We start from the raw sequence: 22,038 nt of genomic DNA, 5'->3' as shown, positions 1-22,038 counted from the left end.
CAGCTGTGAGCTGGGCCCTGCACTAAGTGCGGGGAATATTGGTGGTTAGCAAAATAGTCAAGGTTCGTATCCTAAGGAACTCGTGAGGGAAGACTGAGATTAAGCAGATAACTGTACAAATGCATAATTACACAGCATGGTGAGTGCTCTGAAGGATAAGTGTGGGGAGCCTCATTTAGATTGGAGGATTGTGAAAGTCAAGAGACAGGAGAGTCAAGGTGAGGCAAGGTGAGTAAGAGCTATCCAGGCAAAGACTGCTTGGTAGGGGAGTGTCTCAGCAATGGGAAACAACCTGGAAAAAATATGACACTTCGGGGGAACTAAAAGCAATTGTATGTGGCTGATGCACAGACAGGGAAGGGCAGGAAGTGTGCTGAAAGAAGGCAGGAGAATCATGCTGGGCCTTGTAGGTCCTGGTAAGAAGTTAGATTTTATCCTAAGTGTAGTGGGAAGTCAATGAAGTGTGTTAAGCAGGAAATGACCTGATCTGGTGTAAAAAAAAAAAAAAAAAAAGGTGATTCAGACAGCTCTAATGGCTTTGTGAGGGGAGAGTGGAAGCTGGGGCAATTAGGAGGTTTTTGCAATAATTAAGGTGAGAGATGGGTAGCATCAGAGATGGAGAGATAAAAGATATATTTTGGAAGTAGAATTGTTTGCAGCTGGGAAATGGGTTGGATGTGGGCAGAAAGAAAAAGGGAGAGTTGAGGATGTCTCCCAGGTTTCTGGCACATGTATGCTTGCAGGCCTCTCAGCAGACAGCAGAGAGCTTATATAAGGTTGTCAAATCCTTATCCTTCAGAAAGGTCAGGTAGGATTGGTCTAAAACCCGCCTTGCAGAGGCAGTGGCGGGATTCAGCTGTCCCTGACTCTGCGCCGTTAAGGAGTGTGTACACAGTAGCATTACCCTGGCAGGGATTCCAGTTCTCTCACTAATGGGGCCCTTCCTTTGTCCCTTCCCCCAGGACAAGGCCCTAAGGAACCTCCATAACTCCAGCATGCCACTAGGGGGAGCATGGCCCGCATTCTGGGTCTGGTTTGGAGGGCTTTTTAAATTTGGATTACTTCAGGAACTCACTTGTATCAGCTCTAGTACTCAGTCCTGACCCCTGGCCCCTCATACTGCTTAAAAGAATACTTGGCATATGGTAGGTCCTCAATAAGTGTTAATTGGTGTTACTACTGTATTATTAATATTATCTTATTGTAGAAAGGGGTGGGATCACCCCTTCTTTCTCAGGATGGAGACTGGGCAAGTGGAATGTACATTTTGAGGATCAGGAGGAGAGCAGAGGGATGCCTTTTGGACAAGAAAGAGGCGGAAGGTTAGTGATTTGATGATACTGCGTTTGCCCTTCTGTCTTGTCTTTCTTTGTAGACTTGGGATTCTTCAGCTGGGGCTTGGGTGAGGTTGGGGATTTATAGTGGGTGATTAGATTCACTCCCTTTGAAGCTCTGATTGCTTCACTAAAGCAGTAGTGCCCCCCATTTAGGATTTGTGCCATTCTGTCATTTCCTGTTGGATTTTATAACACTTCTCCTACCTTAACTTCTGGTATATATTTACCATTTAAACTCAAATCAATCAGAATCGTGTTTTGAGAATGTTGCGATATGCTGGAAATTAATTTAAAAAAATAATAGATTCTGCATAGGATGTTGCATTAAAGATTCTATCAGGCTGGGTGTGGTGGTACACACCTATAATCCCAGCTACTTAGGAGGCTGAGGTGGGAGGATTGCTTGAGCTCAGGAGTTCAAGACCAGCCTGGGCAACATAGTAAGACCTCGTGTCAATAAAAGTAAATAAATAACATTAGGACCTTTAGCACTGTTTTTGGGAGCCACATTGGAAAATATCCTCTTTAAGCCTCAGTGTCCTCATCCTGGGGAGGGTATTAACTGTCCCAGTGTTTTTTGTTTGTTTTTGATGGGGAGTTGTCGAGAGGAGTGAAGTTCTTAGTTCAGTGCCTGACTTGAGAGTGCTTTCACGGACAGCATCTCTTCCGATGCTCAGCCCCAGCCCTGTCAGTAGGCTCTGTAGGTGGAAAGGGGGAAGTCACATGACTTGCCCAATGGCACGTGGCCCGTTAGTGGTGGAGTCAGGCACTGCCAAGGTCTTCTGACCCCTGGTGCTGTTGCAACCACTGTGCTTAATGTACTCAAGAGACTTGAAAGGCTTGGGGATTGTTTCTAGATTTTATTTCCTGGTTCCGTGACCTGGGGCAAGTACTTTTACTTCTGTTGTAGAATTTTTTAAAAAAAAAATCTGTTAAATTAGTATAATAATGCCAATCCTAACTTTCAGACCTGTCATGTTGAACAGATGAGCCAAGATTTTGAGAGTCGTTTAGAAAAGCGGAAGGTCATATATAGCTGTAGGGTAGGGCTTTTTCTCCAAGCTGTGCATCAGGACATTTTACATCTCAGAGATGCTGTCTTAAGGTCTTTAGGCTGAAAGGATGGTAGTCAGCCTATCTCACCACAACTTACAAGGATTCTCCACCTTCCCTTGGGAGCCCAGTGTTATCTCATACCAGTTATCAAAAAGTTGACAGTTTTTGAAATCAGGTGGCAATATACTTGAGTTGAAAGTGTGCTGGACTAGGGGGAACTTGGCTGCTTTCTTCTCTTAGTTCTTTGACTGCCTAACTGTATAAGTGCAGATCAAATGTTTAATCTCTCTGAGTCTCAGTTTTTCCGTCTATAAAATGGTCATAAGGCCAGTATGCTGGCTTACGCCTGTAATCCCAGCACTGTGGGAGGCTGAGGCAGAAGGATTGTGTGAAGCCAGGAGTTCAAAACCAGCCTGGGCAACATAGTGAGACCCTGTCTCTATAAAAATAAAAATTAAAAAAGTAGCCAGGCATGGTGGTGCATGCCTTTAGTCCCAGCTACTTCAGAGGCTGAGGCAGGAGGGTCATTTGAGCCCAGGAGTTTGATGATGTAGCGAGCTATGATTGCACCAATGCACTCCAGCTTGGGCAATGGAGCAAGATCCTGTCTCTAAAAGAAGTTTAAAAATAATAATAAATAAACTTGAAAAAATGGTCATAAAAATATCTGTGCAGTGTATTTCAAAAGATTATGAGGATCAAACAAAATGATACATGTAAAAAGAGTATTACAAAGCAGAAATGTATGCTGGGTAGGGTGGAGAGGAAGGGACAGGATGGGGATGGGGATGGGACTAAACTTAGGGGGTCTGCTGTGTCCCAGGGACTATGCTCATTTTCTGACAGGAGCAGTATTATTACTGACTGTGACAGCAGCTCCCACGAAGCCTGCGCCTTAGCTGCAGACCCTGAGCAGGGCAGACAGACAAAGCTATATTTGTGTCAGGTTTGTCTTCTGGGTTGTGACTCTCGACTTGCCCAGGATTCTTCCTGGTCCTGACCGAGTGTCTTTGCTCTCCATTTCAGGAAGATGAGAGACTGCTTAGGCGCCACCACTAGTACCATGAGTCCCTGCACTGGTTAAAGCCATCGCCACAACCTGGACAGGCAGCAAGGTAAGCAGAGAGGCCAGTCCAGGCGAGCTCCTGGGATGTGAGTACATTTCTGCCCCAACTGCTGCCCGGAAAAATCCCAAGTGCACAAACAAGTCAAGGCAGCGCATCAGGGTCCCTCCTACCCGAGCTCCAGGACCCAGAGGAAGGGCTGGCTTCCCCTCCAAGCGCTTCAGCTAGCTCCCTCCCCGCCGCCGGCAGGGATTCTTCCAAGTTATAAAAAATGAGACACTGGAGGGGAAGAAAACAAGTCCACTCACTGTCTTCTCCCTTCTCCCCTCTGAGCTGTTCAAGCAAGTTCCCAGGAGCAGTTCAGAGCCCCTGTTGGACTGGAAGGGAGGTAGGAGGAGTGGAATGCATGCAGAAACCGAGCTGATCAAAAGACAGTGCTGTTTCATGGAAGCCTCCCAGAACTGAGAAAGAGAGAGAGAGAGAGAGAGACAGTGAGAAAGAAAGAAAAAGAGAGCGCCCTTGTGCACGCGCTAGGCCAAGAGCGCGCCGCTGTGCGCGCGCCCGCCTAGCGAGGACAGGGTCTCCATGACAACTAGCCTGGCCGGCTAGCAGTGCTTTGCTCACTTGGCGGCGAGGAGCGCCACGAAAGGTCAGAGGAAGGAGCTGTGGGAAGCTCGCAGCAGGTATCGGAGCTTAAGCCAGTGGATTTGGGGGCCCTGGGCTCCCTAGCCGGCTGCGGTGTGAGAATGGAGTGGGCAGGAAAGCAGCGGGACTTTCAGGTAAGGGCAGCACCGGGCTGGGATCGTTTGGCCTCCTTTCCTGGCCCTTCTCTCCGGCTGTTTTCTGGGAGGCAGGCGAGTGTCTGTAGTCTCTGCTCGGGGTTTGGGGCTCAGGAATGATGTCATGCTCCAACAGTTGGATTGTATTAGCTTAAGGAGGAGGGAAACAGCCAATTTTCTTGACTTTGCAAATCTAGCTGATCTCACTCTTGCTGAATCTGAGGTGTTTAGACTTCACTCTAAAAAGCATCATTTTACTTTTATTTAGCACAAAGGCACAGGATATTTTTACAGGAAGCATCTTTTATATGGAAAAATCTGAGTTAACATCACTCCCGTGGTGTTTGTAGTTCTTACAGGGAAACTCCAGTGCCTTTTGAGCCGCTTGTTCGTCCTAGTGAACACTGTCTGTTTTGTCTCTTGGTGCTGCTATGTCTGACCTGTAAGGGAAAAAAAAAAAAAGGCTAATTAAGCTCAGCGAGGAGCCTGTGGTGAGTTCCAAGTCCCTCTAGAGCATTTATTAGGACAGAGGGACTGTCACAGGGATGCCTGAGCTGGGGTTTTGCACTCTCTCTCTTCCAGGCAGCTTGGTAAGAATCAAGCTGTCCTCCCACATTAAAAGGTCGATCACAGACTTTCTTAAGAGGTGGAGGAGGGGGCTGGCTTGGGGTTGGGGGGCCTGCAAACAGGTTTCTCATCCATGTGTCCCAGAGTGAGCTCTCAGCGGCAGCTGCTAAGAGCTGGGGAACATGAAGCACTGTAGTTGTGCTGGGTAGATTCCTTTGGTTACATTTTGACCAAATCTCAGGGCACGCAGTGTCCACGCTGTGCACTCCTACGCTGATTGCCCTAAGTTTTGGTAAAACTTGTTCTGACCTAGAGGAGTGGTACATAGTGAGCTGTGTGGCCTAGGAAAGGAGACCCTCCCAGAAAGGCAGTTTTATAGGTGATAGGGTAGCAGGGTTGTCAGTAATATTATTAGGAGGATGAATGCAGCAAACACTCCCTGCAAGGGAGACCCATCAGGGGATGTGCTTCCACTTGAGCCATGTTATGTCTTAAATTCACTTCTTGGCCTCAGGGAACTTTGCAAATGCCTTTGGTTTCTCTGTGGGATGAGGGAACAGCTGCTATCCTGGCTCTTCGGTTTTTCTTCTTGAACTTTCTGAACAGAATGTCTTTTGTATTCTGGCAAACAATGAGGGGGCATTCTGATTAACTTCGGGTCAGCTTGCCAATGCAAGCACTGGCCATGTCCCCATTTCTGGCTCCCTAAAATGTGTACATGTATACATCATGGTTGTGGCCTGAGGGTCCACAGGGGTGAACTCCATGGCCCTGGACCTCAGATGGTCCACTTATGAAGTTATTTCTCTTGCTACACTCCAGGGATCCTTTGCTTAGTTGAAACCTACATTTTGCTGGAGGGATGTGGTGTAACACTGAGCCAGTGGGCCCTTCAGTTGGCAGTGTAAATCCAGAACCTCAGCCTTCTTTTCTACTTGTGTGTGTAGTTGGAGCTCTTCAATTTTACCATCCCCACATGTGTGAAGAGGGCTAGCAGAGACCCAGTTTCAGGAGCTGGTGCTCTTTCTTTTGGTATAGCAGAAAGAATAATGGATTTGGGTTGCTAGACTTGAGTCGACGGCTAGATTCTGTTCCCATACGGTGGCCACAGCAAGTATCTTAACTAATAGGAGCTTCAGATTCTTACCTGTGAGGTGGAGGTAATAAGAACAACTTCACAGGACTGTTGGGAGGACCCAGTGGGATAACTTCCATGAAAGTAGTTTGAAACAAATCACTTCCTATCTAATGTAACGTGTTGTGAATTGAAGCTTGAGGAATGACCCAACTCTCTCTGGAAAGTCGCTTTGCCTCCCTGTTCTGAAGAAGTGCCTTCTTCTTTTCTGCATTTATAAGTAAACATGAGAAAAATCTGAAAAGACTTCTTCAGGATGTTTAAGGAAACAAATGTTGCTTTCCGTGGGTTGGGTCATTTCATAAGAGTGATGTTCGCCGTAGACCTGGAGCCTCATAGACGATCCTGCAGAGAAGAAGCTTTCCTTGGTCACCTGACTCATGTGTTTATATATAGTATAGAGGAGAGGTATTCCAAAAGACCTGTTGCTTTTCCTGTGTCCCACAGCTGCCTGTAGAGTTGTGGCATCATACACTTTAGCAGCTGGAAAAGAGACCAGGCCTGGTTCCCTCATCCTGCGGGGTCCTGCTGGGCAGACTCTGCCGTGGGCAAAGGGGTCTTTCTCCTTCATTCTGGGTTTAGAAGGCAGGGTTCTAACTGGGAGAAAGTGTTATTGCTCCGAAAGGCTTCTTGGGGGCTGGGCAGGTCTTTCAGGAACTCGTAAGGCCACAGCTTATGGGGAAAGAAAAAGAAACAAGGAAGTGGGAATTCCAAGGGCAGAGATTCTTGATATGCCGTGGGACTGTGCCAAGGAATGGAAGAGCAGCGGAAGGGAGACTCCAGGCAAGGAGAGTCTCAGGTCTGTCCTCAGTGAGTCGAAAGGGCGTATGGCATACTAGAGCGCCTCACCCACAGCCCTAGCTTTACTGTAGGATGGGGAAAACCTGCCAGCCGTGTCCCGGAGTGGTGTCTGGGAAGAAGCCCTTGAGCAGACCCGTAGTAGGCAGATTAAAAAAATGAAACAAAATAAGCAGCTCCCCTTCTAGTTGAGTCATGTCACAACAGCCTCTAAGGCCCGAAGGAGAAGCTGCCCATAGCTTAGATGGGGGCTGCAGCTGTTCCCCTACTCCCATCAGTCCGGCTTCCCAGAGCTGAGTCACAAATTGGATCTGTCTATGTTCCTTAAGGATTAAAAAGTAACATTCCTGTTCTCACTCCCTCTTTCCTCCTTCTTCTACTCCCCTTCCTGTACCTTCTCCCCTTGGGCTCTCTCTCTCTAAAATTAGATATCAGTCACCCAGGGAAGGTGAAACTTTGAAATACACTGGAGAACAGGCCAAGGACACCCTTGGTTCTGCTGGTTTAGCCTCTTTCCCTGGAATGAAGGGCGGGGTGTACAGATTCAGGAGGGCAATCCAAGTATCATGGCCCCACTGGTAGCCTAGACCTAAGAGATACTGTGCCCCACTTCCCGCCACGTCTGATTCTAAGAACTGCATTACAGGAGGTCCACCTGGCACCTCAGGGAGATGGGACGCTCTGAGGCCTGGGCCTTCTGAAGCACCTCCCTGTGGGGCAGGTGGGACTGAATGATTGAAGAATACATCTTCCTTCCTGTCACTGCTCTTAGCTGTTAACTGTCATTGCCCTGGAAATGTCCCCATTTCCACCGTTGGGCCTAAGAGACTCGGCTGAGGCAGCCAAGCCCAGGGAACACATAGTTGAGGCTGGGGGAGGCCTGGCAGCAGCCCTTCCGAGCCCTGGCTTGGCCTTCCTTCTGTGCCTCTGCATGGGCTTGGGAGGAGGGAGGGTGTGTTTAGGGCAGGCTGCAAGGAGGGGAAGGGGAAATCTGCAGGCAGATAATTGAGTTCTTTGAGTTGGAGGGCCATGGAAAGTGAAGAAGGGGCCAGGAGGGCATAGAACGAAAAAAAAAAAAAGACCATCTGGCGTAGTCTGCAGAGATTTGTCTTTAAAGCCTGTGGGAAAACTTGCATTAGTGTGTGCCTTCTCCTGGGGAGGCGGGGGCTGGGGAGGCTAGGCATTCGTTTCATCCTGGAGGGGAGGGGCCGTGCGTGTTTGTCTCAGTAGGTGGGTCGGAGGAACTACTGGGTGCATCTGTCTTACGGGAACATGCCACATAATATTGTGCTGATAGAAAAAACCTGAGGTCTCTATTTGTAGCCATAGGCCCCAGAAAGCTCTCCTGGGTGTGTGTGTGTGTGTGTGTGTGTGTGTGTGTGTTTTGAAGGGAGAGGAGGGTGTCAAATGAGTCTAGACTACCTTATTGAAGAATTTCTCCAAAAGACCCCTTCTCTTATTTTTTTTGGCTCTGATGTGATGAATGTACTGTTGTTGGGGAGGCTTTTGAAACTATCACTATACTCTTCTCATCTAAAACTGCCTGAATGTTAGATTTCACTGTCCTTATAAAAGAGTGAATTATATGCAGTTAGCCTATGAAGCCTTCTTAACCAAAGCAGACCTATTCCTACAGGCTTGTCACGAAACCACCACAGTTTCTGAAAGCTCCAGACTCTTCCTCTGTGTGACCTGTCATCACCAAAGGGGTTGTGTGTGAGCTGGAGATGGACTGTTGGAAATCACATAGTGGATGGAGGATTATTTGGAACTGGGAAAAAATGAGATAAACCGAGGGTTACGGGAGACAAGATCTGAGGCAGGGGGAAGACTACTGGAAGGAAGCAGGAGTGAGGTGCTGGTCAAGGGGCCCTGGGCGGAGGCAGTTCTCAGGAGCAGCAGGTGGTAATCGAGAGAAGAACTGACCTTAGAGGCCTACACAATTTAGCAGAAGGCCAGACTGCCCCCAGGGCGCTCAGGGGGACAGTGTCGTGCAGGCCCTCAGAAGCACTGGAGGGGGTAGGGGTGGCTGGCATTGGGGTTAACACCTCTGTTTGTTTGTTCTTGGCTCAGAGGCGTCTCTGGTGCCCGTCTATGCAGTGTTGGTCTGTTCACCCATTTAGTCAGTGAATACGGAGTGTCTGGGCCAAAAGCTGGGAAGGACCGCAGAAGTATCAAGTATGGGCATTACTCCCATCTATGTCATATTCTAATAGATGTTGTGTTGCAGTTATTTCTTCCCCTCTCTCCCCCACTCTGCCTGTGTGATTAAGAGAGAAGCAGCATAGACCTGCTGCAGTTCTGAGTTTTGATGGTAGGGTTAATGACCATCTCATGCTCTTAGCCTGGGAAAAAGGAGGAGGGTCCAACAGACTGATTTCAAGCACTGTTCGAATGAAGGAAGAGAGCCAACTGAAGGACTGGAAATAGGAGGGTGAGGGTTCTAGGCCTGTGTTGAAGCTTCTCTGACAGTGTCAAAGGATGGGGTATGTGGGAGGGAGTTGTAGGAAAGGGGAAATGGGAAAGTTGGAAAAAAACTATCAAGTCAGCTATTTTTAAAACTCTAGTTTTGTTCGAGGAACTGACTTTTGGTGTGTTTGTGACTTGGAACACAGGCTACCTTATGGAGTTCTGACAACTGAGTTTTATAGATTGTTTTAAAATGAACTAGCCTGTGGTGTGTTTATTCAACTCTCAGCGACTCTTAGGTACTCAGTGAGTGCGTGGTGCTGCCTTAGAGCAATTCTGATGGAACCATTTGCATTTAATGTGAGTATCTGACATGCATTGCAGTGCAGTGCAGTGATTAACAGCTATAACTCAGGGGTCTTAGAGGCCTAGCTTTAGAACCTGACCTTGCTGTGTGACCTTGGGCAGGTTATTTAATCTCTCTGTGCATCAGCCTTCTTTGAGGCATCTGTAGAATGGATGTAATAGTACTTGATAGAGTTGTGGTAAGGATTAAATGAAATGATACCTGTAAATAGGCCGGTGCCTGGTACATAGTAAATGTCCAATGCTTTCCAGTATATTATTAACTTAGAGCAGCATTTTGAAGAGAGTGGGCTGGTGTCTGTCAAACAGGTTGATGCTACTACGCTGGGAACAAACCAGATTCTTCTTTTAGAAGTAGCTGCTGGCTGGGCGCGGTGGCTCACGTTTGTAATCCCAGCACTTTGGGAGGCCAAGGTGGGTGGATCACTTGAGGTCGGTGTTTGAGACCAGCCTGGCCAATGTGGTAAAACCCTGTCTCTACTAAAAATACAAAAACTGGCCGGGCATAGTGGTGTGTATCAGTAATCCCAGCTACTCGGGAGGCTGAGGTAGGAGAACAGCTTGAACCTGGGAGGCAGAGGTTGCAGTGAGCTGAGATCGCACCACTGCACTCCAGCCTGGGTGACAGAGCAAGACTTCATCTCAAAAAAAAAAAAAAAAAAAAAAAAAAGAAGTAACTGCTATTTTGAATCTTGTTCATCTTTCTGTCAAGACCTCAGGTAGTCTGGTCTGGGGTCTGTGCAGTCCTGGGTGTGTAATAATACGAGATTTCCTAATAACACAGGATTTCCTCCCCACTTCTCAAAGCTGCTTGTGTTCAGTTCCTGCCACTTGACAGACAGCTCCCTATGTCTTATGGCTGCTGCATCAGGCAGAAAGATCAAAGAAAGGGCACAGGGGGCCATGGACAAGGTAAGGAGAGAAAGACAGTTGCTTTGGAAAGTCACCAGCAGCCAAGGAGGACTGCCCTTTCAGACCTGGCCTACACGTTAGGAAGGTACTTGAGAGTGTCCTTTAAGAGGAAGGAGTAGGGGCTAATGAGATTTTGAGGACACGGCAGCCGCTCACACTGGAGAGGTCAGGAATCCTGAGTCTGAGGTAGTCCTTGTCAACCCAGCTTCACAGGTTCAGCTCTTTCCTCTTGCTATGTGATGCTCACCCCTCACAGACAGGGGAGACCAGTCCATCCAGAACTGCTTCTCGCCTGCGCCTTTCTTGCTGGCCAGCCTAGGTGGGGCCCCTGAGGTCTTTCTCAGTGTGGTATTGGAGGCCCTTCACAAGCTGCTCTCAGTGCTCCAGACCCTGGCCTCTGCCTCAGCCCTCCTCACCCCTGCTTCCACAAATACTGCCCTTGTACCCTTCCAGACGCAGTTTAGAGCATAGAATAGGCTTTGCAGCCAGCTCTGAGGGTCCATAGTCTGGTTTTTCCTCTATCTGTGGACCTCTGGTGAGTTCATCTCTGTAAGCCTCAGTGTTTTCATCTGTAAATTGGGAGTGATAATATTACCCATCTCAAAGGGTTATTGTAAGGTTTCAATGCGTTAATTTATGTAAGGCACTCGACTTAGTTCTAGACACAAATATGCTCTCAATAAACGTTAGCTGCTGCTGTTGTTAGTAATCCATCCTTCCTGTGAATTTCTCTGCCTACACATAGCGGTAGAAAGTCCCAGCCAGGTAGTCAGCAGGTCTGAATTTTAGTTCTGGCTCTGTCTCTAACTTGCTGGGTGATCTTGGGGAAGTAACTTGACTTCTCTAGGGTTCAGTCTCCTCTTCCAGAAAGTAGAAGGCATAGATTCAGTGTTCTCATTGACATCCTGACTTGACATTTTTTTTGAGACAGAGTCTCGCTTGGTCGCCCAGGCTGGAGTGCAGTGGCATGATCTTGGCTCACTGCAGCCTCCGCCTCCTGGGTTCCAGCGATTCTCCTGCCTCAGCTTCCCCAGTAGCTGGGATTACAGATGTGTGCCACCACACCTGGCTAATTTTTGTATTTTTAGTAGAGACGGGGTTTCACCATGTTGGCCAGGCTGGTGGCCAACTCCTGACCTCAAGTGATCTGCTCGCCTTGGCCTCCCAAAGTGCTGGGAGTACAGATGTGAGCCACCACACCTGGCCCTGACTTGACTTTTCAAATGTGTATATCTTGTGTTTTCAACTAGATTCCTTGAAGTTGTGTGAAATCAAGTATAATATTTTATACTTTTTATTTCCCCAAATGGCTAACATATATAGTTGGTGCTTAAAAAGTATTTCAGTAACTTTTCTTTAACCCCATCAGCCAGATTCTAGGAAGCATTTTGACTTGGTTCTCAGAACTCGGAGGATGGAAGCTTGTTCTCTGATGCAGAGGGCAGTATGAGGAGGCCTCAGCCTTTAGTAAGTAAGAAGGTAGGTTTCTCTTGGTGCCCTGGGAAAATTTTGGTTAACAGATGTTTGGGGTACTTACTTGTTCGGCTCTGTAGCCTTAGACCAGCTCTTTGAGTAAATACTGCCATCACTGTTTCCTTTTCTCAGTGGGGAAAAATGCCAGTGTTTTCTGAGCAATCTCCTCTCCTTTAGAGTTTAGGGTGAGCCAGTTGGTGCCCAGAGACAAATCTGTGTCTTAGGCGAGGAGCCATCCAATAGGAGAGTAATGTTTAGAGCCTGGGATCTGGGGTCAGATTGGGTTCAAATTCTGCCTCTGCCACCTAATAGCTCTGTAACCTTGGACAAGTTACTTGTCCCTGCCCTAGTTCCTCTTCTGTAAAATTGAGGCAGTGGTAGCATTATCTCATAGGGCTGTAACAAAGCCTAAATGCTAAATGTAAAGTGCCTAGAATAGTACTTCCTGCCTCCTTGCTGAACAAAATGTTTGCAGTTATTGTTATGTTTATTATTCTCTTATAAACCAAGTAGTGTTTATTTCCTTTTTTTTTTTTTTCCGAGACAGAGTCTCGCTGTCACCCAGGCTGGAGTGCAGTGGCACGATCTCGGCTCACTGCAACTTCCACCTCCTGGGTTCAAGTGATTCTCCTGCCTCAGCCTTCCAAGTAGCTGGGACTAATTTTTGTATTTTTAGTATAGATGGGGTTTCGCCATGTTAGCCACGCTGGTCTTGAACTCCTGACCTCAGGTGATCCACCTGCCTAGGCCTCTCAAAGTGCTGGGATTACAGGTGTGAGCAACTGCGCCCCGCCCTTTTTTTTTTTTTTCCAAGAGAGGGACTTACTCTGTCACACAGGCTAGAGTGCAGTGGTGCGATATTGGCTCACTGCAACTTCTGCCTCCCTGGCTCAGGTGATCCTCCCACTTCAGCCTCTGGGTAACAAATGTGCACCACACCTGGCTGATCTTTATGTTTTTTTTTTTTATAGAGATGGGGTTTCTTCATGTTGCCCAGGCTGGTCTCGAACAGAGCTCAAGTGATCCGCCCACTTCAGCTTTCCATGGTGTTGGGATTACAGGCATGAGCCACTGCATCCAGCCTCAGCAGTGTTTTCTCTTCTTTTCTCTTCTCTTCTCTTCTCTTCTCTTCTCTTCTCTTCTCTTCTTTTCTTTTCTTTTTTTTGAGACAAAGTCTTGCCCTGTCACCCAGGTTGGAGTGCAATGGTGCAATCTCGCCTCACTGCAACCTCTACGTTCCAGATTCAAGTAATTCTCCTGTCTCAGCCTCCCGAGTAGCTGAGATTACAGGTGCATGCTGCCATGCCCAGCTAATTCTTTGTATTTTAGTAGAGACGGGGTTTCACCATGTTGCTCAGGCTCGTCTCGAACTCCTGAGCTCAGGCATTCCATCTGCCTTGGCCTCCCAAAGTGCTAGGATTACAGGAGTGAGCCACCACGCCAGGCAGCTGTGTTTATTTCTTTGTGGCTTGTCTGTTGGGTTTGTTGTGCTGAGAAATGCGAGGCGATATCCCCTTCCTCTGTGTCTTGGGCAGACGGTATCAGCAGAGCAGTGATAAATGTCCCCCAATCAGCATATAGATCAGAGCTCCTGTACCTTGCTTTTGTAAAGAAATTATAAACCAGAGGGGGAATGTGGCCGAATCAAAAGAGCCTCTAGGCTGAGCGGGCCCCTCTCTGAGGAGTAATGTGTGTTGTATGAACAACAGGGATAGGGACATGGCAGACCCAGTGTCAAAGAGCAGAATGGGAATTGGAAAGGCTGATGGGAGGGTGAGGGAGACAGAAGGCTCTAGATAGTGAAGAGTGGCAAATGTCTCTGGGCATTTGTGGCTAAGGCAGTAAGAGGCATCAAGGTAAGTTCCTGGTACTTCATCTTCCCAAGAGATAGCCTGATCCCAGCCCCAGGTGAGACTTGCCCCAGCAGTCTCACTCCTTTTTCAGAGGAGTGGTGGATTGGGATGAGGAGGGTCTAATCTGTTTCTAAAGAGAATGAGTAGCTCCTTATCTACAAGTGTAAATTATAAAGAGATTTTCTTTTGCAACTTCAGGGAACAGGAACTTTTGCTGCCAAATTTAGCAGTGTGTTTTAAGTCCCTCAAATCTTCTTTGAGTGCTACCAAAGCTCTGAGCTTTGTTGTTATCTCTTGTTGAAATACAGCCTGGAAAGGTCATATCAACAGTGCCAATTTATGGGCCTACTGAGCCCTGACAGGCCTAGGGCAGAATGGGGAGTTCCTAAGAGTAGAGGCTTCACAAATTTTCTCTTTGAGTGAGGCTGTTTACAATGTAAGGTTATTTTTGCTTTAGAAGACCAAACTCTAGATGATAGTCAAACATCCTGTTCTTCAGCTTTTTTACTTCTGCAGGCTTCCACAAGCAGGGGCTCACATTTGACAGTAGCTCCCTGTAGAACCAGGAGAAGCTCAGCCTCGATGGTGCATAGAGCTCCTAAAACTGTGTCCCGTACTCCTTAGTGGAGGTAAGTTTCCTTGGCAGAGTTATGCTGGAATCTCCCTCCCATTTAGTTTATTAGCAATTTGCGACCTAATATGTATTCTGATGGAGTAATTAAAAGATGGTAAAGGCCGGACACAGTGGCTCACACTTGTAATCCTAACACTTTGGGAGGCCAGGGCAGGAGGATTGCTTGAGGCCAGGAGTTTGAAACCAGCCTGGGCAACATAATGAGACCCCATGTCTACAAAATAAATGAAATTAACCAAGCATGGTGACACATGCCTGTAGTCCCAGCTATTTGGGAGGCTGAGGTGGGATGATTGCTTGAGCCCTGGAGTTCAGGGTTATAGTGAGCTATGATTGTGCCACTGCACTCTAGCCTGGGTGACAGAGCAAGATCCTGTCTCTAAAATAATAATAATAATAATAATAATAAATAATAATAAATGGTGAAGACTGGGGACTGCAGACACTACACATGGAACTTTGTGCTCATTTGCAAAGACCTTAGGACAAAAAGGTCTGACTTGTGTGTATATACTTTGCCACTTGGCAAAAAGGAATGCCAGTAGGGAAAGGAAATTAAGGAACTTGAATGACCCCAGCAACTATAAAGGAGTGTGCTCTGGGTTTGGGCACCTGTAGTCCCAGCTGCTTAGGAAGCTGAGGCAGGAGGACTGCTTGAGCCCATGAGTTTGAGGCTGTCCTGCACAATGATCACACCTGTGAATACATGCTACACTCCAGCCTGAGCAACATAGCAAGACGCTGTCTCTTAAAAAAAAAAAAAGGAGAAAAAGGAGGATGGTACATGAGTGTGAGAAGAAAATAGCTAGGACATGTGAGATGAGCTTGGCAATGGCAGTGACCTTGGTTTGCAGTCTGTGGCTTTGACTCTGGCTGCTATGTTCTGGGAATTGAGGCTTTTGAATCTAGAAAGGAAAGAAAATACTGAAGTTTCTTGTTTTCTCTGCCTCTCTCCAACCTCCTGATTGACTCACCCCTTTGGGTTGAAACATAAATGGAACAGGTAGAACTGTCCTTTCCGAGTCCCTGCCTCTCTGCGTTTGAGTCATCACTGATGCTCAGGGTTTGCTCTTGGCTGTGCTGGGAGAGCCAGTTGTGAAGATATTGGAGATAAGAAGGGCTATTGGTTTTGTCAATTGAACTCTAATAAGTGCCCAGGGGGAAGTGGCAGGGATCCAGGTTAAAAAGAAAGCAACCAGGGCAGGGTGCAATGGCTCAGGCCTGTAATCCCAGTACTTTGGGAGGCTGAAATGGGTGGATTACTTGAGGTCAGGAGTTCAAGACCAGCCTGGCCAACATGGTGAAACCTTGTCTCTAAATACAAAAGTAGCTGGGTGTGGTGGCGGGTGCCTGTAATCCCAGCTATTTGGGAGGCTGAGACAGGAGAATTACTTGAACCTGGGAGGCGGAGTTTGCAGTGAGCTGAGATCATGCCATTTCACTCCAGCCTGGGCAACAAGAGTGAAACTCCGTCTAAAAAAAAAAAAAAAGAAGCAACCGGAAATTGTTGTTATATTTAAATCTCATTAAATGGAAATAGAAAAGCCTTTTTATTTTCTTTCCTACCCCCTCCAGTTGCAGGACCCACAACTGTTTGGTAAACCCAGGTGGGTTTTTTTTTTCCTCCATTTAGATGTAGGTGCCTATTCTGCTTATGTGCCCAGATGGGTTTTGAAAGTAGTGATATCCAGACTTCTTTTTATCTGAAAAACACTGAAGGCCAGATGTCTATATGGCCTTGCAGGAAGAATCTGAGCTTCTTCTGGAAAGCTATAGAAACAAAAAAAGGCGATGGAGACTGCAACACCTGTGCCATCCTCCTGGGTCCCTGATAGCCATTAATGTTTTGTCAGCAGGGGGGGTTGGGATGGCTTTTATTTTTTGGTGTTCCCCAAAAGTTAATCCTCAGTCTGTTCTGTTTTTAATTTACGATCTTTCCCTGGGATTCCATCTTCTACTGTCACCAGTGAGAGAAAGCGAAGGAGTGAGGGGGAATCTAACTCTGCCTCTCTTGCTTCAGAAACTGAATGTATTTATTCATTCAATAAATATTTATTGAGCATGCTTTCTGTTCTAGGTTTTGTTCTGTATGCTGAGGAGGTAGAGATAACTAAGACATTGAAGTCCTTGTTGTCATGGAGCTTAACGTATAGTGAGTAGGGAAGCATTTCAGTAAACAAGTAAACAAATCAATAGATGAGATCAAGATAGTGCTGTGAGCTAGGAAGAAAATAATGGTGATGTAAAAGAGAGAGTAACAGGGACCTGAGAGGTTAGAGAAGGCCTCTGAGAATGACGTTTGAACTGTGAGCCCAAGGATGAGAAGAAGCCGTGAATGTACAGATTTGGGGAAAGTTCCTTTCTGGAAAAGGGAACAGCTGTCAAAGCTCCTGAGGTAGGAAAGAGCTTGACATGCAGAAAGGACACCTAGGAAGTCATCATTGTTAGAATATAGGGAGCAAGGGGGTGTCGGGATGGAGGATGTGGCACAACTTGGGATAAGGTATGGAAATTTGAGAGGGAGAGAGAGGAACATTGAATCTGATTGAGAAGAATCAGGAAAAAGAGTATGGTGCTGGGCATGGTGGCTCATGCCTATAACCCCCACACTTCGGGAGGCTGAGGCAGGAGGATCGCTGGAACCCAAGAGTTTGAAGCTTCAGTGAGCTATGATCATGCCACTCCAGCCTGGGCAACAGAGCAAGACTCTATCTCAGAGAAAAGAAGAGAAGAGACAGAGCAAGACTCTGTCTCAAAGAAGAGAAGAGAAGAGGGAAGGGGGGAAGGGGGAAGTGGAGGGAAGAAGGGGGAAGAAGGGGGAAGAAAGGGGGAAGAAAGGGGAAGAAGGGGTAAGGGGATAAGAATATGAGGAAACAAAAGGGATCTGGAGTGGGCATAGACATATCTGCTTAGCTAAGGAAGTCAAATTAATATAGTCAGCATACTTCTTGGGATCAAGCACTGTATTTTTAAATTTTCTGCAGATTTTAGGTTTATGGTAAGGCATTAGTGTAATGTTTACTCTGTTCTAAGCATTGTGTTATACTAGGCATTTTTATTTCATTATTTTAGTAAATCCTTACGATGATCTATGAGTTAATTTGTTGAGGTTGTAACATCTGCAGGAACGTGGAGTAGCTAACTTGCTTAAAATCTAAATCTAAGGCTGTTTGATTCCAAGCATGTGTTCTTGCCACACCTCCACTCTGGTTGGTATATCAAATGCAGCTTTTCTTTGGTTATCTAGAATATCTAATGAGTTTTTTCCTTTGTATCACTATGTGTTATTTATGGTCACATTTTGAATGTTTGCAGGATTGAATGAGTTTTTTTAGCTTTCTCTGAAAGGGGTACCTGGTTAAATACTGAGAATGCGAGTCCATATAAACAACTGGGGAGGGTGGGGCTGTGGCAAGACTTGGAAGCAGTTAACCTGACTTACATCTCTTCATCTGGGCAGGAAAAAAATGGCCTTTCTCCTTAACGCTCCATAAGTAGTTAGATGTCTTAGATTGCAATTCCCCCTATTGTATAAGAAGATGGAATTTACTTTTGGAAAAAGTAAGTAATTTGTCAGTAAACTAGTATTTGTAAATAAACCCTGATTTCCTAGTGTACAGATCTCTTCTAGAGTCTTCAAGTTTGTTGGAAATGTTTGAGGAAAGAATGTATCAGGCTACAACTTTCACTTCTTGGAAATTGAACATTGACTAGTTTCTATGGGTTGATACTTCTTTTTCTTTTTCGAGGTGGATTCTCACTCTGTCACCCAAGCTGGAGTGCAGTGGCATGGTCTTGGCTCACTGCAACTGTCGCCTTCCTGGTTAAAGCCATTCTCCTGCCTCAGCCTCCCATGTAGCTGGGATTACAGGCATGCGCCACCGTGCTTGGCTAATTTTTGTATTTTTGTAGAGATGGGATTTCACCATGTTGGCCAGGCTGGTCTTGAACTCCTGACCTCAGGTGATCTGCCCACCTTGGCCTCCCAAAGTTCTGGGATTATAGGCGTGAGCCACTGCGCCTGGCCCATACTTCCTTTTTTTTAAAGGTTTGATCCTGTTTGGATTCTATCAGTAGTGAAGGCCCGGGATTCTGAAATGAAAATGTATGCAGTGTTTATAAACTCTCATTCCTTGGTGTTCATGAGATCTGTGGCCAGCCCAATCAGCCTGCTTAGATGGAATAATTTGTGAAGGGCAGAGCAGGGTGAGACTGAATTTCAGATTTAGCATAGATTGCTAGAAAACAGAGGAATTTCTTTGGTAAGTCACTGGATTCCGCTTTCCTGTCTCCCCTTCCCAGTCTGTTTCAGTAACAGACTTGCTTCTGAAGGAAAGATAATGTACTTGGGAGGGTGTTGTTCAGATGGTCTTCATCACTGATTCACAATGAGCAGACATTAAATGGTCATCTGCCATGAGCAGGGACACACAGATGGGTTAGAAGATGAGGCTGGAAAGACTGGCTGAGGTCAGATCTTGAAGGGATTGAACCATCCAGAAAGCGGGGAATCACTTTCCCCAGGAAGCAGGAAGGAAACACAATTGAATATGATTTGTAGAAAAGAAACCTAGGAGACCATGTAGAAGATGGAAATGGAGTGGGAGGAAACTCACCTATTTTATTGGCTGTAACTGGAGGGTGATATTCCAGTCCCTCAAAATTCATGTAGAACAGAAAGTAAGGGAAGTCTCAGGGCGGGCGGGATCAGAACTCCAGAATGCAGAGCTTTCTGGAGCCGTAGAGCAGTGGTTTTCAGACTTGACTGTGCACCAAACTAACTTGGAGACCTTGTTAACCAATTTAGTAGAAATTTTTTAGTAAAAATTTGCATTTTTAACAAGTTCGGAAGTGATGCTGCTACTGTTGGCTGGGAACCCCACTTTGAGAACCACTGCTTAAGAGGCTTGGCAGTTGAGATGCCAGTAAGGGTGTGAGGGCCAGATGTTAATTGGCTTGCTTTCTTTTACTGACCCAGAATTTCACATCTACAAAGCTTTACTTTAGATGTTCTTAGGTGGCTTACTCTAAAACATCAACAAAGCCTGGTAAAGGTCCATGCTCTCAATGACTCTTCTCACCAAATCCGTATCACTTCTGGATGAGATTTCCAGGTATGTGCTCGTCTTTAAACAGATGCTTGAGATGCTTGTCTGATTTTTGGAAAATGCCCATCCTGGGCACTTGATTTCATTAGGATTGGTGGCATTTCTGCCAGGAAAAGCTTTCCCCCACCTGTCAGCACTGCTTCTGGCTGGCAGGACTATTTCAGGGACAGCCAGCATGGGCTGCACAGAGTGTGTTCTGTTGATTAGCCAAATTTACACAGGACATGCCTGGGAGATTATCTCTTTAGGCCAGGAGTTGAATTTCAAGGGCAAAGTCCACAGTTGGCGGCCAAAAGGCTGAGAACACCTGGAAGAGGGGAAGGATTTCACTTGACTTTCACTTCCCCAGGCCTCAGTGCCTCTTCCCACAGAGGCTGGGTTTTCTCCTTGTTGCTGCCTGAGCAAGTGACCTTGGGATGGTTCCCACAGAGCAGTGTGGCTCCAGGCACTGCCGTTTGCTGTCTACTTCAGCATCTGTGGCTTCAGGTGAGACACTTGGCATTAGTCAATGTCAGCTGCCCTGTCCTCCTTGGCATCATCGTTTCTTGAATTCTTTTCTGGGCTTGCTTCTTTCTTTGCGGGGAAGGCCGTCATTTTCCTTCATAGTCCATGACTTGCAGGTTTTCCCCAAGCTCTCCTTTTCTTACTTTCCTTCATTAGTTCAGTACAACCATAGAATTCTGTTTCGATGTGGGAAGGGATATTACAGGCTGCCTGGCACGGTGCTGCCCAACTTAATCTTTGTAAGGCACACTAGATAAAGGGAGACAGCTGCCCGTACATAGCCTGAGACAACCCACCTGGGGCTCCTGTAGCCTCAGTGCTGTCCCCGGGGTGGAAGGACCATGTAGGTGGGTCCACACAGCTGTCGTCTATTTTGGGGGTACTCATTGGGAACTTGGATTCAGTCCTAGGTGCTTGGGAGTTGAGAGGTGTCAATACAGAGTGCTCAGGGTGGCAGAGTGGGGACTGGGACTCAGGTCTTCTCACCTCTGCTCATTTAGGGCCTTGCTGTGTATGTAACACTGAAACTGTGTTTCACATTAGCAGGCAGGCATCAAACCGTCTATCTGGCTAACTTTTGTTTAAGACATTTTTTAAGCAACACCAGGTGTTCTGAAAACTTTTGCAAAATGGGGAATATGTAAGGCAGAATATGAGCATCTTCTATAAACCCATGCCCCAGAAAAATAGTTATTGTTAACAGTTGGGTAGCACTAGATTTTTTATTTATTTCTATTTTTTAGTTATATATTTAACATCCTTGAGCCATAAAGATTCTTTAAATGATGCATTTTTATGTACATTTAGTTTTACACGAAAAGTTTATGCTCTTAATTTAAAAAAAGGAAAGTAAAAAGTGTTGGTGAGAATGTAGAGACGTTAGAATGCTCATACATTGTCAGTGGGAGTGTTAGCGGTACAGTTGCTGTGGGAAAGTTTGATTATTCCCCAAAAAGCCCCAAATTGCCATATGACCCAGCAATTCCACTCCTAGGTATATGCCCAAAATAATTGAAAACAAGGACTCAGATTCTTGCATGCCAGTGTTCATTGCAGCATTATTCACAGCAGTGAGAAGGTGGAAACAACCCAAATGTTCACCAACTGACGAATAAACAAAATGTACAAACAATGTACAAACAAAATGTATGAACACAGTAATACAAACTGTGGACTATTATTCAGCTGTGAAAGGAAGTAAGTTCTGATGCACACTACAATGTAGATAAACCTTGAAAATGCTGCCTTAACTGAAATAAGCCATATACAAAAGCACAAATATTTTGTGATTCTGCTTATATAAAATATCTAGAAAAGGCAAATTCATAGAGACAGCAAAATAGATTAGCGGTAAACCAGGAGCTTGGGGAGAGGGGAGAATGGGGAGTTATTGCTTAATCATTGCGGAGTTTCTGTTTGGAAAAGTTTGGGAAATAGTGGTAATGGTTGCACAACATTGTGAACATAGTTAATGCCACTGAATTGTACACTTTTAAATGGGGAATTTTATATACTTTACTGCAATTAAAAAATGGAAAGAAAATATTATACTGTACTGAAAAACATCTCACTTGTAATTTACCTAGGATATTTTTCCACCTCAGTATGTGCTTTTAAGGAGCAGCATTGCGTTTCTTCAGAGGGATGTATCATAATTTATTTAACCAAGCCCCTTTTGATGGACAATTGAATTGTTTCTCAATTGTTCCTATTATATGCAGTACTGTAATGGACAGCAGTATCCAGCTGTCTTTGCCCATGTGTCCTAGTACTTGTATTTTATTTCCTTAGGCAAAATTCCTAGAAGGAAAGATTTGCTGATCAAAGGGTGTGCTCATTATAAATGTTAATAAATATTGCCAAGCTGCCTTCCAAAGAAGTTGCATCAGTGTACTTCTCATCAGCAGTGTATGGGGGTGCCTCTTTCCACTGCACCCTGGCCCAACATAGGTGTTATACACCGTTTTTTCTCTTCGCCAATCTGATAGGTGAAAAAGGATTTCTTATTGTTACTTTATTTAGGACGCCTTTAGTTATTAATGA

The 22,038-nt window shown here is 45.9% G+C and overlaps 1 protein-coding gene across 4 annotated transcripts in view; it reads left to right on the top strand.

Moving 5' to 3' along the window:
- Positions 1-3,175: 3,175 nt before the first annotated feature.
- DENND2B (DENN domain containing 2B) overlaps positions 3,176-22,038 on the top strand; it is a 121,452-nt gene continuing 102,589 nt past the window's right edge. The window contains exons 1-2 of one of the 4 annotated variants that reach the window (XM_030829629.1): positions 3,176-3,339; positions 3,420-3,508. The gene's annotated coding sequence lies outside the window, so the exon portion shown is untranslated. Of the gene's footprint in view, positions 3,340-3,419; positions 3,509-3,811; positions 4,237-22,038 lie in introns of those variants that run through there. The other 3 variants (XM_003254908.3, XM_030829630.1, XM_003254907.3) reach the window with 3 other exon arrangements.

Source organism: Nomascus leucogenys, chromosome 15 (assembly GCF_006542625.1).
Source record: "Nomascus leucogenys isolate Asia chromosome 15, Asia_NLE_v1, whole genome shotgun sequence".
Lineage (NCBI taxonomy): Eukaryota > Metazoa > Chordata > Mammalia > Primates > Hylobatidae > Nomascus > Nomascus leucogenys.
Note: the sequence above shows the minus strand (reverse complement) of the source record. Positions and strands in the feature narration are given on the sequence as shown.